The sequence below is a fragment of the Mus musculus genome, chromosome 9, assembly GCF_000001635.26.
Source record: "Mus musculus strain C57BL/6J chromosome 9, GRCm38.p6 C57BL/6J".
NCBI lineage: Eukaryota > Metazoa > Chordata > Mammalia > Rodentia > Muridae > Mus > Mus musculus.
This window is the reverse complement of record NC_000075.6, coordinates 58,687,194-58,702,264: the sequence shown is the minus strand read 5'-3', so window position 1 is coordinate 58,702,264 and position 15,071 is coordinate 58,687,194. Positions and strand designations below refer to the sequence as shown.

At 44.7% G+C, this 15,071-nt stretch overlaps 1 protein-coding gene and 1 pseudogene across 8 annotated transcripts in view; both read left to right on the top strand.

Moving 5' to 3' along the window:
- Rec114 (REC114 meiotic recombination protein) overlaps positions 1–15,071 on the top strand; it is a 169,851-nt gene that overhangs the window by 120,442 nt on the left and 34,338 nt on the right. The window lies entirely within an intron of this gene.
- Positions 3,496–6,479, top strand: Gm20620 (annotated as a pseudogene).

Sequence of the window (15,071 nt, the reverse complement as noted above, 5' to 3'; positions counted from 1 at the left end):
TGGCTACTCTTGCAGAGGACTTGGGTTCAGTTCCTGGCACCCACATGGTGGCTCACAACCATTTGTAACTCCAGCTCCAGGGGTTCTGACACCCACTTCTGACCTCTGTGGGCACTGGGTACATATACAGTGCACGTACATCTAGCAAGTAAAACACTCATACACAAAACCTAAAAATTAATCTAAATAAATAAGTGGGATCACTTGTTACTCCTTTGGGCTGTCTCTCCAGATGTGAAAACACTGTTTTCATTTCCCTCTTCCTTTAGAAGTCAGGAAGCCAGAGTCTCAGACCAGCATTCTAGAAATAGCCCACAGGGGAGTTATTTCCCAAGACTTTGGCCATAGTTTCCAGCCACTCTTTTATGTCAGTAAGTCCTGCTCACCCCCCCCCCCCACACCTGCTTGTCTTCACCTGAATGAGACTCAGTGAACTAGCTTGAGGCAGTTTAGTCCTGTCTTCTAGGAGCCTGGGTCACCCCTAAGGTGATGGAGCTCCTGGTGTTTCGCTTTCATCTTTTTATCTTTCACACTCAGAGCTAATGTTCTACAGAAAGAAATCTCCTCTTTGTTTACCATCAAGAAATAGTGCATTCCTGTTTAAGTGAACCTCTAACCTTCAAACGCTGTTTTAATCCAGTTAGGTTTTTAAAAAAATGTTCCCTCTATCAGTCTGAGAATTTTCAAGAGGGGGATTTAGTGCAAGTTTTTGATATGAAGTCATTCCTAGATTAAACTCTTTAAATTAATGCCAGTTCCCTCCCCTCCCCTTCCCTCCCCTCCTCTTTTCTTTTTCTTTTTCTTTTTTTAAAGAATGATTTATTTTATGTATGTGAGTACACTGTAGCTGTCTTCAGACACACCAGAAGAGGGCATCAGACCTCATTACAGATGGTTGTGAGCCACCATGTGGATGCTGGGAATTGAACCCAGGTCCTCTGGAAGAGCAGTCAGTGCTCTTAACCACTGAACCATCTCTCCAGCTCACCCTTCTCTTTTCTTCTGACAGAGTTTCACTGTACAGTCCAGACTAGCCTTAAACTCATAATCCCCCTGCCTCAGCTTCCTGAGTGCTATATACATCTCCTTTGTAGTCATCTTCCCTTTGAACCGTCGGCAGCAACGACAAGATAGCTGGGTAAGCAAGAGGAAAAACATTTTACTACTCTACGTTACTTTCCCACTTGCACATAAGCTTTAGATTTTATGCAATGCTTACCGAAGACGGCCCCGCTACTCTCCTGGGAGGTATGTGAGCCCTGTGCCTTGACTCCCCTGCCTTGTCTCTCAGCTCCCCTTTGGAATCTGAGATCATCCCCAGCACCTTAATGAGGAACCGGTGTGCTGCTGTTCCTTCTTGTGGGCTGGGGGATTGGTTGGTGTAGGGCCAGGGCTGCCCTCTGCTTCCAGTGAGTGCCAGGGGACAAGCTCTGTGTCCTTACACTGTGGAAGGAGTGAATGAGCAGAGGCAAGTGAACCCACTTCCCAAGCTGAGGCTCCCCTCCTTCTACGGTCATGCCAGAGATGCAGTCCAAGGCTTGAGTTGCCGTACACAGTCTGATCCTAGAAGAGGTGTATAGGCTGTGAACTTGGGAAAAACAAAACATCCACAGAAGTGTGTCAGTCAGCCACTAACCTGCAGCACTCAGTTGTCTTACTTGCCTGCCTAACACTCTTTCCAAACTGATGACGGTGGTGGCTTGTCCTGGATGCTGACTGTGACATTTTAGTGTAGAAAGGGAAAATACACTCAGAGCCCCAGAGCCCTGGAATCGGGATTAAGTTCCTTTTTCAGTTCAGGGAAGCTGCCTTGGCAGAAGTGAGATGACTGCCCTGGGCTAGAGTAAATAAGTGTCTCTTTCAGTGTGGCTTTGTTGAATTTTGTGATTTCACAAGTTGTTACTAGGTCTTAGGCAGACTCTTTGCTGGACCACAGCCCTTTAAACTATGGAAATTATTCCTCATTCCAGAGGGGCTTACGGGACAGTCAGCTTCTAATGGAGAGAGTGTGTGTAAGCATTTGGCTTCCATCTGCATTGTTTTATGGTAGAAACCCATCAGTGTTCCGCTGTCCCTCTCGGGTTTCCCAGCATCCTAGAAGTCAGTGTCCTTCACGTTTCCTGTGAAGTACTGCTGAGATTCTGTCTCTGGTGGTACTGCCATTTTTCTATATGTTGTAAAAATGTTAAATCTTTAAAAATCTTCTTTTAGTCTCTAATTGGCTTAGTTTCATTAGGATGCAGCTTGTAGGAGTTAAGTTCACTGATGTGCGATAAACCTCCAGTGTACTGTGGAGCGTTCCCTTGGGCCACTGCATTCGTGGCTGGTTTCTGTTGCTGTGACAAAATACCCTCCCTGCTCTTCTTTCTGGTCCTGTCGATTTGTCTGGCCTCACGAGAAATGTGTTCTTTTGTGTCTGGCTTCTGTACCTCTGCATGGTTTTGAGGCTTGTGTTTGTTGTTGAATGAGTCGTGTTCTTTACCGTTGGCCACATTTCACTTATGAACGTACCGCAGTTTACCCATCTCTCCGTGGATGGATGGTTGGGTTATTTCTAATTTGGGACAATTATAAATGAAGCTACTGTGAACATTTTGTTGATTTTGTTCTTCGTTTGTCAGAGCAGACTGTGGGTAGCCATGGCTATTCTGGACCGCAACTCTGTAGACCAGGCTGACCTCAAATGCACAGAGATCCGCCTGCCTCTGCATTTCAAGTGCTGGGATTAAAGGCGTGTGCCACCACCACTGCCTAGCCAAAACTGTGAACATTTACCTTCAAGGTTTCATATATTACCTCAACTTCTCTTGGGTAATACCTAGGTATAGGATTATCGAGTAGTAAGTGAGTATTTGAGTATTTAATTTTATAAGAATTTATCGAGTAGTAAGTGAGTATTTGAGTATTTAATTTTATAAGAAACTCCTGTGCTGATTTAAGGCGATTGGAGGATCTGGCTCTCCCAGCAGGCATGCTTACTTGAGTGCCAGTCTGTGCAGTTCCAGTTACTCTGCAGCCTGTGCTCTGACATTGAGGTGTAACTCTCCTCCTGGATGCCTGGCGAAGCACGTAGTTCATGTGGATGTTGGTAGCCTCACTAATTGTGTCTCCCAGAAGCCTTTCTAGGGTTGCCCTCGGTGACAGCTGCATATCTGTCTCCCCAGAGGCCAGCAGCAGTGTAGCCTCTAAGCACAGAGTAAGGACTCCTCTGTGTCTGAGTTGTCACCCTTTACCGTTTTACGGGGCTCATCTAAATTGATGTGTGCAGTTGTTGGCTATTCTATGAATCTTTCACAGAGAAATTTGGGTCATTTCTAGTTTTTAACTATCAAGTCATGCTATTAAAAGCATTTCAATATGTATCTTTTGGTGAACGCTGTATGTTGTTTTCCAGTACTGCCTAGGAGCAGACTGGCTGAGTTTATAGAGCAGTGCTTCTCAGTGAGTTCTTAAGGATTTGGGTCTTTTGTTAAAATGCAACTGTGGGCTGAGGAGATGGCCCAGCAGGTAAAACTGTTATGTTCTGACCCCCAGCACCCTGAATAGCTGTGGCCATTTTGTTTCATGCCTGCCAGCTATTTCATATTGTTGCTGTAACATGTCTGCCGGTCATTGACACAGAGAAGTGACATGGCTCAAGGACACGCTGACCACATTCCCTGTTTTGTTCTGTATGTTCTGAATGTTCTGTATGAGGCTTGATAATCTTATGAAATTCCACAAAGCCTTATGTAGGACCCATCAAATCAAAGGTCAATTTGAACTGTTGTGTTGTCTTAGTCAGGGTTTGTATTCCTGCACAAACATCATGACCAAGAAGCAAGTTGGGGAGGAAAGGGTTTATTTGGCTTACACTTCCATACTGCTGTTCATCACCAAAGGAAGTCAGGACTGGAACTCAAGCAGGCCAGGAAGCAGGAGCTGATGCAGAGGCCTTGGAGGGATGTTCTTTACTGGCTTGCCTCCCCTGGCTTGCTCAGCCTGCTCTCTTATAGAACCCAAGACTACCAGCCCAGAGATGGTCTCACCCACAAGGGGCCTTTCCCCCTTGATCACTAATTGAGAAAATGCCTTAGAGTTGGATCTCATGGAGGCATTTCCTCAACTGAAGCTCCTTTCTCTGTGATAACCCCATCTGTGTCAAGTTGACACAAAACTAGCCAGTACAATTGACCCCTTGTCAACTTGACACACAAACACATCACTAGTAAGCCTCAACCCTTACATTCTTATCCATCCCCAAGATCTAAATAACTTTAAAAGTCCCACAGTCTTTACATATTCTTAAAATTTCAATCTCTTTAAGATATCCATCTCTTTTAAAATCCAAAGTCTTTTTACAATTAAAAGTCTCTTAACTGTGGGCTCCACTAAAACAGTTTCTTCCTTCAAGAGGGAAAATATCAGGGCACAGTCACAATCAAAAGCAAAAGTCAATCTCCAACCGTCCAATGTCTGGGATCCAACTTACGATCTTCTGGGCTCCTCCAAGGACTTGGGTCACTTCTCCAGCCATGCACTTTGTAGCACACGCTTCATCCTCTAGGCTCCAGATGCCTGTACTCCACTGCTGCTGCTGCTCTTGGTGGTCATCTCATGGTACTGGCATCTCCAAAACACTGCATGACCCCTTCAGTCCTGGGCCATCAATTGCAACTGAGGCTGCACTTTAACCAATGGCCTTCCATGGCCTATCACAGTGCCAAGCCTCAGCTGCTCAACTCCTTCATGCCTTCAAAACCAGTACCACCTGAGTGACCCTTACACATTACCAAGTCCAGCCACAGCACAAGGTACAACTTTGGCTATATCTGGAACGCAGCCACTGTGCTCTCAGAAAACACTTCCCAGAAGATGTCACCTCAATGATGCTGGTCTCTTCTTAATCACCGCTAATTTCTTAGCTCCAGCTAACCAGCATCAATAGTCCCAGTAATGCAAAGTTTTTGCTTTGGTAGTTCTGGTATCTTGTTAATCACAGCTGATTCTTCAGCCCCAGCTAACCAGAACTACAGAATCTTCACAATCAAAACAGCAATGGCCCTGAAAAGAGTCTTTAATTTTCCCTCTGAAATTTCACAAGCCAGGCCTCCATCTTCTGCACTGTTCTCAACATTATCTTCCAAGCTCTTACAAAACATCTGACAGAGCTCTTAACAACGAATGGATCTTCAAGCCCAAAGTTCCAAAGTCCTTGCACAGACCTCCCCAAAACATGGTCAGGTTGTCACAGGAATACCCCACTCTGCTGGTACCAATTTGTCTTAGTCAGGGTTTGTATTCCTGCACAAACATCATGACCAAGAAGCAAGTTGGGGAGGAAAGGGTTTATTTGGCTTACACTTCCATACTGCTGTTCATCACCAAAGGAAGTCAGGACTGGAACTCAAGCAGGCCAGGAAGCAGGAGCTGATGCAGAGGCCTTGGAGGGATGTTCTTTACTGGCTTGCCTCCCCTGGCTTGCTCAGCCTGCTCTCTTATAGAACCCAAGACTACCAGCCCAGAGATGGTCTCACCCACAAGGGGCCTTTCCCCCTTGATCACTAATTGAGAAAATGCCTTAGAGTTGGATCTCATGGAGGCATTTCCTCAACTGAAGCTCCTTTCTCTGTGATAACCCCATCTGTGTCAAGTTGACACAAAACTAGCCAGTACATGTGTCCTAAATGGCTTGAGTCAGAGCTGACCACCGGGCAGCCCTTCCTGTACCTACATATGAGCTCACTGTGGCTTTTGTGGCTGACACTGAAGAATGCTACTAATAAGCCAAACATTTATGATTATAATACTCATGCTCTGTTATCTCAGTGTTCTGAAATTCCCGTTCACCACCCATCCACCACCCCCCTTACCTTACTCAGAACTAGTCAGCCTAAGGGTCAGTTTGCCTAGTGACCCAACTGCTCCTCTCCTTGCCCCTTAAACTTTTTTACCTGTTTTTTCCTATAAAAATTCTACTCTGAGAGCAGACTAGCACTACGGTTAGGCTCCCAAGTTCTTTTTGTGATCCTGGATATCCAATATTACCATCTGTGCTTAATAAACCATTCTTGCTTTACTGAGTTCTCGCTCTTGCCGAGTCTGCTCCATTCTTGCTTTACTGAGATCGGTGCTGGTTTGGTTTAACTTGGTGATTCCTGAATCCCCACAGACAGCACTGGCTATACAAGCCCAGTGACCTGAGTTCCAATCCTGGAACCTGCATAAAAAGCTGGATGTCCTTTCTCCTCGTTGGGCGTCTGAAGGCAACGCAGGTCACCAGAAGCTCTACTGGAGTCACCCACGGAAGTTCAGCCAGGGTTCTCGCTCTTGCCGAGTCTGCTCCAACCGCCGCGGTCTGATTCCCAAATACCGGCTGAACATGTGTCGCCAGTGCTTCTGGCAGTACGCGAAGGACATAGGCTTCATTAAGTTGGACTAAGCGACCTTGAATGGATTGTTCGACTGACTACCAAGTGGAACGGATGATGCTAGTCTCTGTGCACAAAGAATAAAAATGTGAAGACCTTAAAAAAAAATAAAGCTGGATGTGGGGGCTTTAGAGATTTCTCAGTGGTTCAGAGCACTGGCTACCCTTGCAGAGGACCAGGGTTCTCTTCCCAGTACCCGTATGGCAGCTCACAACTGTCTGTAACCCCAGTCCCAGGGGATCTGGTACCATCTTCTGACCTCTTCAGGTACATGGTGCACACATATACGTGCAGACAAAACACCCATGAAAAATAAAATGGGGCAGAGGAGCTGGATATGGTGGTGCACGTCTGTAATCCCAGCGCTCCTGTGGCAAGATGGGAGGCAGAGAAGAGAATCAGCCCCAAAGCTTACTGGCCAGCTAAGCCAGTACACATGGCATGAGAGCAGACATAGCAGAAAGAGACTGCCACACAAGTGGAAGGGAAGACCAGTTCCTGAAAGTTATCCTCCAACCCCCACGTGACTGCTGTAGTCCACACATGCACACACACATATGCACATACACACATACAGACACACACAAAGTTATCCTCCAACCCCCACGTGACTACTGTAGTCCACACATGCACACACACACATGCACACACACACATACAGACACACACACACAAACAAAGTTATCCTCCAACCCCCACATGACTGCTGTAGTCCACACATGCACATATTTTCTCTCTCTCTCAAATTTAACATTGCTGAATGTGAGCCAGCAGGTTCGAGCATCCAGGCAAACTCCAGGAAGATGCTGATACCACCAGTGCAAGAGCCCACCATCTGACCAGCGGTAGACATACCTTTTTGTCTGAAGAATCTTTCCAAGTATTGTGCCTAGGTTACATTCCTGTGAGTCACAGGGAGATTTCTCCATATTCTTGGCAATACATCCCTGAAATTTTCTGTTTTCATTTTAGCCATTTTGGTAGATATGTTGTGACTCTTCCTTATGGTTGTAATCTGTATCATGGCTAAACCAGTAAGGATACTGTCATTTGAGTCTGGTTTGTGTAGAGGAAGCTTAATCCAGCAACATGGCTGCTCTGTCAGGGATCATACCCAAAGACCTTTTGGTCTGTGTGATTCAGCTGGAGCGAGGCACCTTTAATCCGTCTGTCTGGAATACAGACATGCCCTTAGTGTGCACCTTTAATCCCAAACAGTGAAGGTAAAGTTAGCTTGTAGAAGGAAGCAGCTATGTTTGAAAATGACATCTAATTGAACAAGTGACAAATCAGAGACAGATTTGACAGAATGAGTCAGAGATAGGATATGCCCAACAGACAGGAAAGAGAGGAGACTTGGCGGTGTGGGGAGGGGGTCAGTTCAGCTGAGTTCAGGCAATACGGTGGAGTGCAGTGCTGTGCAGTGCAGTTCTGTGACGTTCAGTTGAGTGCAGCTGAGTCCGTGCAGTTCCATTGAATGCAGTTGAGTTCAGCTGAGTTTGTGCAGTCAGTGAAATTCAGTTCTTAGAGTTCAGAGGCAGGCTTTCCAAGCAGAGCAACTCAGCGAGAACCCAAGAGGAGTCAGATTGAATCAGTCAGCTTAGAGAGGAGTTTGAGCCAGAACAGCTGAGTTGAACCAGCCAGCCAGAGTTCAGAAAGAACCAGAAAGCTGAGCTTACTCAGCAGGAAGTCTCCAAGAAGACAGTTACATCTGGCAAATAAAAGTTACATTGACAGGTTTGTCCTCACCAAAACACACTTTGAGACTTGGTCCCATGGCAGAGTTGTGATGTAGAACTGAAACTGAATCTAATAGAAGCTACTTTAGCTAAAAATCATTGACTCCTCACTGGGGTCTTCTAGGGAAAACACAGGACTAGAGCCTGACATTTCTGCCTTCATTCCATGCCTCTTCTGCTCGCTTGTCCACTTATACACAGGCCTGTTAGTCACTGTGCAGTGTCCGTCAGACCAATCTATTCCTCATTAAGGCTGAAGAGGCTCAGGGACAAGTTGTTATCTTATACCAGCAAAATACCGTTTTTTAAAAGAAATCTTTCAGTAAGTATTTTTCCATCAGGTTAGATTTGATAGAGTTTTTACTTCTGATATTATTTTTTTTCTCAATTCTCCAGCTCTTCTTTTGTCTGTTCTCAGCTACCTTTACTCTGCTGCTCAAGGTCTGGTGTGCTGCATCTAGGGCTTCAAAAAGCTGTACCTTTACAGATTTGTTTAATTTCATAAAGTGTAATCTTAATTAAAGTTTACCTCCATTTCCATTTTATATATTTTTTAAAATGGAGTCTTGGAGTTAGCAGTTTAGCCCAGTGTTAGGGCCCTGCCTTTGGACCTCAGCTCTAGAAGAAGGAATGTTAACTGTTTTCCCTCTCTGTTGCAGAGGGAGCATGGACCTTGCATTGCTGTTGCAGTGTCCGTGCTTCCTCTTTGTGTTCTTGCACTCAGCTCCTCCCCCTTCCCATGGCCCCTCTCACTTCATCTTCCATCGTTATCATGGAGACATCTAGAGAGACCGGCGGGCAGGTTCATCTGCGGTAAACTCACTGTCCTTGGACACTAATAGATTCTCCTTTCAAATATTACAAAGGGACATTGCTAATATAAATGTATGCTCCTCACCAACCCAGAAGCCTTGGAGGAACGGGCTGAAAGCCGAGCAGAGAACTGTCTCTCATTCCTTTGGTAAAGAATCAGTGTTTTCCAGACTGGAAGCCAGTCGCACACTAGGTCTTGTCCACGTTCCCTAGTATGTCTGCTCATTGTTTCTGACACACTCTGACTGCCTGGATTGCAAACATCCTAGGACACACTTGCTTCAAATGTTCATGATTGGCAGTAATACTCTCAACACAAATGGAGAGCTGCTTGCTTTGCCTGTGCCCCTCCCCCACACTCTCCTTAACAGTACTCCTGCCAGCATCTCCCCTCCACTCAACCCCTTCCCCAAAGCCAAGTTGCCAGTCGACTCTTAACATCTTTCCTGCAGCTAGATTTATCTTACCGTGTTTTCCATAAATTCTTCAACAGTTCTGTCACATGAGTTACATCAGCTCCTAGCACTGATTGACATGTTAATTTTCATAGGAGAAATAGTGTTTTAGGCGCTCTTTTCCCTGCGTGGTACTGTTTCTTATGCCCTCCTTGTTCTGTCTTCACTTTGTGTTTTTGGAGACTGGGTTTCTCACTGAGCCTGTAGTTTGCTGATTCAGCCAGACCGGCAGGCCAGCAAGCTCCAGGATCTACCTTCACCTCCACACACTATGGCTACAGAGGCACCCCTCTGTGTCTCGCTTCTGCCTGGATGCTGAGGATCCAAACAGATCCTCGAGTTTGCATGGCAGACACCTTACTGTCCGACCTCATTCCCTTGCCCTTTAGGAGGCTCTCATACATGGAGTCTAAAACGATGAGATTGTTCTTCTGTTTTCTTTCCTTTTTCTTTTAAACTCGAATACTTGGGTTTGTCTGTGTCTAGTTGCATGTGCACATGTGCATGCACACGCTTGGGTTTGCAGAGGACAGCCTCCAACCTAGAGTTTGCACGTAGGCTAGGCAGGCTAATGGGTAGGCCCAGGGATCCACCTGCCCTCCACGTCCTCAGCACCAGGATTACAGAGTATGCGATCACAGCCTTCTTTCTAATGTGAGGCCTGAGGATCGAACTGCTGTCCCACGCTTGTGCAGCAATACTACAACTGTGCTGTCTCCCTAGTCCTCAAAATACATTTAAGTAGCAGTATGTCCCCTTTCTCACTGTAGGATAACCAGCAGTTAAAAGTTGTCTAACTTCCCGAGAGGGTTAGCGACTCATGGCATCTCATGAATTGTTTCTTCAAATGGGCAATCTTTTTTTTTTTAAGATTTATTTATTATTTTATGTAAGTACACTGTAGCTGTCTTCAGACACACCAGAAAAGGGAGTCAGATCTTGTTACAGATGGTTGTGAGCCACCATGTGGTTGCTGGGATTTGAACTCTGGACCTTCGGAAGAGCAGTCGGGTGCTCTTACCCACTGAGCCATCTCACCAGCCCCAAATGGCAATCTTACGTGAGTGGGCTAGGGTGTATATCATCAAATATAAATCAGGAACATGGTATGCAGCTGTAAATAATTCACTCGCCGTAAACAGATAACAGAGGCACACTAACCAGGTAGCTGGAACAGTGACCTTTGACCCGAGCCTTGTTAAGTGGTCAGTGGAAAGTGTCTATATCCAGCTTCACTAATGGCTCTGATGGTGAGTTCAGGGCCTTATCTCCCCCTCTGCTTTTAAAGCTGTAGCGGAGAGCTTGTTTGGTTGCACACACAGCTTGACCTGCATATGAACTGCTGCTCCTCTTTTCCTTAGGGACTATAACTTTTTCTACTTTGTATTTAGTATGAAAATCTTAAGGGAAGCTAGTGGTATTGGCGGCTCCATCTCTTCTCCTTTTCTCTCTAAAGTGAGCTGTAACATTGTGGCATTTACTCTCGGAATGATGTTAAATGCTCACAAAGGGGATAGTTAGACACTTGGCATTCTTCCTCTTGTTTTTGTCTCCTGATAGACTGGAGTCAAACATAGTTGCCAGTGTTTCCCTCTTTGTTGTGGACCTCTTATTTAGTTTACTGGATTTGTAGTTTGGACAGGAAAATGCTCCTTTCAAGGCTAAATTCTGTTTGATGTGTCTGTCTCCTGAAGCTTGCATTAGCGTGTCCCTTACTAGTCATTGTTCTATTGATATCAAAGTCCAAAATAAACATCCTAAGTACCAGAGCTTTAAAGAAATTTGCAATGCCCTTTGAAAGTCCCCATGTGAGGCTGATGGTCCCGTGTGAGGCTGATGGTTCCCTTATGAGGCTGATGGTCCCCATGTGAGGCTGATGGTCCCCTTGTGAGGCTGATGGTCCCCATGTGAGGCTGATGGTCCCCGTGTGAGGCTGATGGTTCAGTGGTTAAGAGCGCTGATGCCCATGTGGAGAATCTTGCTTGGTTTCCAGCACCCATGCCCAGTTGTTCACAACAACCTCCAGGGAATCTGACGCCCCCTTTGGCCTCTGAGGACACCTGCACAGGTGTGCACACTCACATACACAGACTCACATGCAGATGCACATGCATACACATACACATACACATAATTAAAAAGAAATCCTTTAAAATGTTTTCATGCTTCTCTTACTATTTTTTAAAAGATTTATTTATTTACTTATTTATTTATTTAATGTGATTACACTGTAGCTGTCTTCAGACACACCAGAAGAGGGCATCAGATCTCATTACAGATGGTTGAGAGCCACCATGTGGTTGTTGGGAATTAAATTCAGGATCTCTGGAAGAGCAGTCAGTGTTCTTAACTGCTGAGCCATCTCTCCAGCCCTTCTCTTACTATTTTTGACTGTAACAAACGCATTCTTGGATGAATTTATACCCTTTTGCTCTTATCAATTTAAATGACATGGGAAGGTTAATGATTTCATAGCGCACTCACAGGCTTCTAGGGCTCTGCTTTTGTTAGGAAGTCCCATGTTTAGTGTCTTTTTGTATAAAAAATGCATTTTTAATAGTTGTCTCACTTCCCATAGTATTCAAATGTACATCAGGTCCAGTTGGGTTAGTTTTGTCTGTATTATTTTAAAATAGTGACTCTTGTATTATTATTGGAGAAAAGCTATTTATTATTCATAATGGTTAATATTGATCTAGAGTCAATTAAGAGACAGGCCTCTGGGCATACCGGTGAAATTATTTAAATTAGGTTAATTGAAGTGGGAAAGACCCACCTTAACTGTGGGTTGCTAAATAAAAAGGCCCTGTTCATAGTAACTAAATTCATTCAACTCTTAGCAGTTTTGTTTAGGGTTTTGATGTAGTTTTCTTCTTTCTTTTTATTTATTTATTTTTGTTGTTGTTGTTGTTTTTCAAGACAAGGTTCCTCTGTAGCCCTGGCTGTCCTGAAACTCTCTGTAGATCAGGCTAGTCTGGAACTCAGAGAGATCCACCTGCTTCTGCCTCCCAAATGCTTGGATTAAAGGCGTGCACCACCTCTACCACCCAGTAGGAGTTATTTCAATTACTTTATTATTGGTCTTCAGATTCAGGATCTAAGCAGCCTTTAGGTATCAGATTATACATAATGGGCTAACATGATGTTCATACACATATACATACATTTTCTTTCTATGGTTCTTTGAGCGTGGCTTCATCTTTGCTTTTTTTGTGACCCTGGCACTTTGAGAGAGTTTTGGCCAGGGATGTTGTTGAGTGTCTCTGAATAAGGAAGAGCTGTTCGGCTTTCCTAGTTCTTCATCTCAGGACAGACTGGCGTGCCTTGTTGCTGGTGCCATTGACCTTGGTCACTTAAGGTGACACCCACTGTCTTTCTCCACTCTCTAGCCGTTCTAGCTCCCTTTGAAATTGGCATCTTCTGAGGAGATAATCTGAGATAGCAAATCCTATTTCCTGTTTGATGGTGATAATACGTGTGAGCATGCGTGTCGTTTGTGTGCCTGCCGTCATGCACAGGTGGAGGTCAGAGAACAACTTTGGGTTGTGGGGACTGAGCTCAGGGCATCGGGGCCTGTACAACAAGCGCTTTCCCTGCTGAGCCGTCTCACCAGCCCTCTCAGTATCTTCCTGCCCACTAATTTCAGCATCTATTGATTTTTCTTTTGCCTGTAGTAGTTTTCTTCTTATGTCTTGACAAATAATTTTGTTTCTGTTTTTCTTTTTATATTTTTAATCAGGAGTCTACTGGAATATAGGTCTATATCTTTCCCCTGTTTCTTCCTATATTCACTTATTTGGTGACGTGAGGATGGCTCCGTGGATAGTCACTTTATTGGTAGAGTTTATCTTTCCTTGCTGCAGTTTTTGACCCTAGCACCGTGTTATCAATGGAAACATCAGAGTTTTGAACTTTTCATATGTCATGAAATTCAGCTTTAAGGAAAATATTGAACCGTTGGTTCTCTGTGCTCAGTGCCCTCAGGGATAGATACAGTGAGAAGTAGAATGTGTTCTGCTAGACGGATGATAGATTTGTAAACTGCAAAAGGTAACACAACAGGAATGCTGCTGGGGTTCGGTTATTAATCATCTGTGAGTGAACTGAGAACTGAGTCTCTCAGGACCAGGTGTAATATTTTAAGGTCATTTGTCTCCACGTGGAGGGACATATGACAGGAAAACCAGATGTATAAAAGTCAGAGGCAGAAGGAAGCCCAGGTAAGTCTCAGACAGAGCACATATCCTCACATTTTGCTGTAAAACCTCTTTCTGAGTTCCCTGGAATATCATGTAGTAATCAATTTCTTTAAATATTAGCTTTGAAAACTCTTCCCTTCTTTTATTTAAAAATAAATTGCCAAATCAAATGTGGTTTATGAAGATACACGTTTTAAAATCTGATGTGTGTGTTTGCACGCATGCATTCAGGTATATTTGCAGGGTGCCAGAGGTTGAGGTCAAGTGTCTTCCCACAGTCTCCACTGTGTTCTTGAGACAGGGCCCCTGACTTTAGAGCTCATATGTTTGGGTCCTGGGAGCCACCCGCCTCTGCCATTTCCAGATGCTCTCACAGCTCCAAGCTCAGCCTTGTGTGTGAATGCTCAGTGCTGGAGCTTGGGGCTTCACTCCTGCATTTTGCTGAGGCGCTGTACTGAGCCATATCCCCAGCCCCAACCTTGACTCCTCCCTGCCTCTTAAACAGTTGCTTGGTTTGAAATATTACCTCTGGCATGCCTTATTAAGGATTTGTGAGGCACACAAAGCCATATGGTGTTGTGAATGTTGTTTTTCTTTGCATTTTCCCAGTTTTGCTTGGAAGCCTTTTTAGGTACCTGTGACAACACTGGGTGTGGAAGTCCTTGATGTGACTTTTTCTCATTAGGTTTCTGAATCACTACATATCTCCTCGGGACTAAGATCATTTATGTCTCCATCCTGCTTGCTGCAGATACTTAGAGGATCTATTGAACACTAAATTTGTAATTTAAGTTGGGTTGTTTTCTTCTCGACCTGTCTCTGGAAAAGAAGGTTCTATTTCTCCCTGTCACAACAATCAGGCAAAAAACAGACTTGTAAACTGCTAAATAGGTCAGCTGCCTGAACCCCGTGAGGTGGCGAATCCACGAGGGCTCCTGACCTCAGCACTTGTCAGTGATGGGAACAGGGAGTAGAAAGATCCAAAGGGAGTAAATGAGCCTCCACTCTGCTCAGCATTTGTAACTGAGGAAACTGCTTTCACACCACAGGGTGTGTGTGTGTGGGGGGGGGGAGGTTGTGTTTCATTTTAATGAATATGGCCAAATAAAGGCATGAAACCCGAGTGAGAAAGAACAGTCCACAGGAAGTGACTGCATGAATGGATCTAGGATAGTTTGTTCCCTAACAGAAAAGGATTAGAGAGCCATTTGCCTCAGTGTTGTGTATGTGTGTATAAGAGCTCAGAGAAAGTACTGAGGCTGTTACAAGGGAGTTGTTGTTACGCTAGTAGTTTTGAGGATAGATGTCCCTGGTGAGGATTTGTAAAATCCTCTGAGATATCAAGACAACAGGAAATGCTCCGTATGAACTTGAGACCTGGGGTTGAGTGTAACTTTTGCTGGGTTTGGAACTGCTTGGTCTTGTATTCTGGTTGTTGACTTGTCTGTTGGACCC